This window comes from Silene latifolia, chromosome 11 (assembly GCF_048544455.1).
Source record: "Silene latifolia isolate original U9 population chromosome 11, ASM4854445v1, whole genome shotgun sequence".
In the NCBI taxonomy this organism is placed as follows: Eukaryota; Viridiplantae; Streptophyta; class Magnoliopsida; order Caryophyllales; family Caryophyllaceae; genus Silene; species Silene latifolia.
Window position 1 is genome coordinate 81,010,877 of NC_133536.1, and position 5,158 is coordinate 81,016,034.

Consider the following 5,158-nt stretch of genomic DNA (forward strand, 5'->3'; position numbering starts at 1 on the left):
TATTGGGATTTTTTCTTTTCAGCAAATCGTAGGGAGTTTATTAAGAATTTTACGTATCATAACATGGTTATAAATTAAGCATAAAAGTGTTGATGATTTTAAAAAATAACTTCTTTGGTAACTTACTACTTAGAAACATGGTCATAACCATATTTTCAAGATACGGTTCATACGTTTAACAACCTCATTTTGTTGAGGTGTTTTACGTTGAGAAAGTTATTGCTAACACCATGTTCATCACAATGGGTTTCAAATGATGAATTCTCAAACTTCGTTCTATGGTCGGGTCAAAAAAATCAAATTTATTTTAGACATCTTTCAACCAAATAAGAAATTCATCAAATGTTCCATCTTTTAAAGATCAAGTAAAGTAGCCAAACATATCATAAAAATTCCTCAACAAACATGCACAAGAACCGACTTCTACCTCTACTTTTAATATACATTGCTCCATACAAGTCTATACAAAAGAGCTTTAGAGGTTTAGAAGTACTAACAAAATTAATTTTTGGATTTAAGGAGCATCTTACTTGTTTTACTCTAGCACAATCATACATCTCTTTAAAATTGAATTTTAATGTTAGGAATGTCATCAATAAGGTCAAGCTTTCTAAGAGTGTTCAATGTTCTAACATTTACATGACCTAATTGTTTATGCCAAAGCCATGAGTCATTCTTTAAGACACACATACAAAACATGATTGGACCGGACAATGAACAAAAATTAGTCAAGTAAACATCATTAGCATGTTTTCCTTCAAGAACAAGTTCCCTTGTTTTTGCATCAAGAATTCTACATTCACTAACAAGAAATTCAACAACATTATCATGATCACACAAATAAGAGACACTAAGAAGATTGTGCTTCAAACTTTTGACAATCAACACTTTGTCGACACGTTGTGACGATGACTTACCAACTTTTCAATACTAACAATTTCACCTCTTTTGTTATGGTCAAACGTCATGGTGCCGCCTTTGTAGGCTTCTAGTGAGAGAGATTGGCTTTTACTTCCGTCCACAATTAAAGTACCAATTGCTGCTGCCTCTCACTAATGCCTTTAACAAATCAAACATTTAGTTTAGGAACCCAAATTAATTTGGGTCCCTTCTTGTGAATCATGTCCTTTACCAAGTCTTTTCGGATCCACACTTGCTTGACAACCTTAATGTTTCTTTCAATGTTATTTATTCTTTTTGTATAACCATTAAATACATGACCAGTCTTGCCACAATAATTGCAAATAACATATTCAGAAAGTCTAACATGTTTTCTTCCTCGAAAAATTGTTTTGCTTGGTTCTTGGTTTCGAATACAACAGTGCACGTTACTGTTGCATTTGAAACCGAGTCTAGCATTCTTTTCACTTTGTTGCGATTGACTTGTAAAAATACTTAAAACAGTTTGACTTTCTTTTTTTTTCTTGTACAACTCATTTGCATAATTTAACTCTTTGTTTAAAATCTCAATTTTGGCAAGATAGTCAAGATTTAATGTTTCCACATTTTCAAAGGCACTCTTAGCATGACTTGTTTCATTGTTTAGCATTTCTGCTAATTTTTCAAGTTCTTTAAGATGACTTTTACAAGAGGTTAGATCAATTTAAAGTGAGTCTCGTTCTTGTGTTAACATAGAAACACGTTTGGTTAAAGACTCATTTTTATTTTCAACATCATATGTCACAGTGGGTGTCTCTGTGACATTCAGCAGTTTGACCTTATTTACAAGAATCGGATTTTGCTTTTTCAATTTCCTTACTTAATTTGTCAAGACAAGGTGAAATGTTATTTTGTTCAAGCTCATTTAGACACTCTCTTAGACCAACATTTTCCTTGGCTATGTTTTCAATTTCAATTTGCACAGCTTCAAGTTTATTGTTTTGAACACGGCATTTATGAATGAATTTATCTAAGAGTAAACATACTTTGTTTTTGGAAAAGGATCGAACCTTTATCTTGAGATGATTTACCTCATCTTCGGAGTTAGAATCAGAATCATCGGGATAAGCCATAAGACATTTGAATGTTTCTCTTTTTGAAGACCTAAGGGCATCATTATTAAGACGAGTAGTAAGACACAACTTGGCATCCAATTCTTCCTCAAGGATCTCGTCCTCATCGAAATCGGACATTCCCCAAAGAACACACATTACTTTATTCTTGTATTCCTTTTTAGCCAAGTCACATTTTTCTTTAGATTTGATGTTACTCCACTTTGGACATTCATTCATTTGGTGACCTTTTTCGTCACATTTGATGCAACCAACAATGGAAGTAGATCTCTTCTTTGAAAAATGTTTATTACTAGAATTGTTGTTGAACCTCTTAGGATTATGACCATCAACAATATCCGCAATATTTCTTGTGAACATTGCAAACTCATCATCTCCATCATCTTCCTCATTAATTGAGGTTGATTTGAGAGCAATCCCTCTTACTTTAGAGCTTTCACCAAAACGTTTCATGAGAGTTAACTCATGAGCCATAAGTGAGCCCATTAGTTCATTGAGGGTTAAAAGGGATAAATATTTGGCCTCCTCAATAGCCGTAACCTTCGGTTGCCATGTTTCGGTTAAACTTCGAAGGATTTTACGGACTATATCCCCGGATTCAAAATTTCTACCAAGACTCTTAAGGTCATTAACAATATTACAAAAGCGAGAGGAAAGACTATTAATTGACTCGTCTTTCATCATATTGAACATCTCATATTGTTGTATGAGGAGGTCAATACGATGCTTTTTCACTTGAGACGTCCCCTCATAAGCAAGGCTTAAGGTATCCCAAATTTCTTTGGCCGAGGTACATCCGGAAATACGGTTTACTTCTTGCTCACCAATGCCATATTGAAGAATGGACATGGCTTTTGAGTTTTTCTCGACCTTTCTATAATCAGCCTCGACATACTTATCCTCACTTTTTCGGGCACTAGTACCATTAGCACTAGTAACCGTGATAGCAAGAGGCCTTTTTTGGATTATTAACCAACACTCATAATCTGTACTCTTAACATAGTGTTCCATGCGATTTTTTCAGCATGAATAGTTATCCCCAATGAAGATAGGATGCTTAGTATGTCTCCCGTCCATGACTATAAGATCAACTCTTCGGTAATTAACCAATAACAAGAGCACGAGGCTCTGATACCAATTAAAGAGTCAAGGACGAAAAAACCTAAGAGGGGGAGAGGGTGAATTAGGTGTCCAATTAGAATTTTTAAGCTTGAATTAAGCTTCTTTGAAATCTAGGACAATAGACAAAACTGATATGGACAATATTTTAAATGATAGAGGTGTTTATACTTAGAAATATTTGAGTTAGAAGTATATACACACGAATTCAGCTCAGTATATGTCACAGTAAAGTCGACTGTTGCACAGACCAGAAAAGTATGAATGAAAAAGTATTTTTCTTCAACTTAGCAATGATGATATAAAGTGAATACTTTTTAAGTTGAATACTCTTAGCAATGAAAATCTTAAGTGAATCCCTTTTAAGTTGAAAACTTGAGATACTTACTTGTTTTAAGTTCACAAGATTGAATCAATCAGCAGGTCTGAGACACGGTATTGAACACTATGACACAGACAGATTGCGAGATAAAAAAATATATAAATAAGGAGAACAAACGTAAAAGTAAATGAACAAACAAGACGATGTTTAAAAAATTGGTTCGGCCTCTACTCCGAGGCCTACGTCCAACCGTTATTTTATTGCTTGTTTAGAAATTTACTCAAACAACTAAACCCCTTACAATGAAAATAACTTGCCAACCTACTCCGGTTGCACTTGCTTGAAGCTACTCCGCTTCAAGACTTTCACTTGCTCAAAGCTACTCTGCTTCAAGACTTAAGTTCTATCTCACAGGTTTACAGAGTCTTTGAATCTCAATCGTTCACTTAATGAACATGGAGATCACAATTAAGACCTAAACACGAGAATCATGGAACAAGCTCAGATGTCATAGTGCAGTGAACTGATACATGGAGATTTACAGCTCTTTTGAAAAACGATTGAAGACTTTTAAAATAGAAAACAGTTTTGCAAATAAGTTGAAGAACAAGAACTGATATTTATGTGTAATATTTTCAAGTGATGAATCAAGTACTTGGTTTATTTTATACACATTAACATAAAAAAATATTAGTTGGTTCGTTATTAGAAGGTATGGTTCTTAGGTTGGATTTAATTGAGATTATTGATAGGATAGAGTGATTATTGCATACCACCAATAGGGTGGATTATTGTTATGAAATAACCATTAATAAAATAAGTAGCTTTTGAGTGATGGTAAGTGTTAGGGGTTGCTTGAGCACACAAAACTTTAGTCTTTTTCAGAAAACTAAACCCCAAACACTCAACATGTGACAATTTACCAAAATGGCAAAAAGCATTTTGGTCGGACTATCGTTTTCGGTCACTTGTCGTTAGGAGCACCTAGACCAAAATAATATTTATAACTTCACAAACTACTCTACTATTAGTCAAGAGGTAAGTAAAGGTCGGATCCCAAGGGACGGGTATTGATGTAGGATTTTCGATTGCAAATGGTCGTGTCTAAGGGTGTCACAATTTGGGTTGAGATAAGAGATCACTAAACTAAATAACAATGTAAGTAAACAAGCAAGATGATTAAAATGAGATGTAAACAATTGATTAAAAGCACTAGGGTGTCATGGGTTCATAGGGGATACATGGGAATTGATCATACAAACATATTATCAAATTATAAGCAAGCAATTATTGTTGTGATAGGATCGAGTTGGTTTATATCATACAATCCTAGGAAGGTTTGGGTCCCGGAGCCGAGTCTATTAGATTGTACAACACCTACAAGTCGACTTAATCCTCCCTACTCAACTATATGCATGGTCTAATGAGACTCGAGTTGGTTTATGTCTTACAAGTCTCATTGAATAGGTAAGTGATGGGTAAAAAAATGCAAGGATTCATAGGCTCGCATTTCATCAAACATAACATGTGCATAAGTTGAGATCACAACAAGCAAGCAAATAAATTATGTGAACATATTAGATTAAGCATGAATCATCCCCCGTGTTGGTTTCTCCTAATTGCCCATTAACCGTAGTTAAGAGACTACTCACTCATTATCAAGTTTAACATGCTAACAAGGTTGTCAATCATATTAACAAAGCAA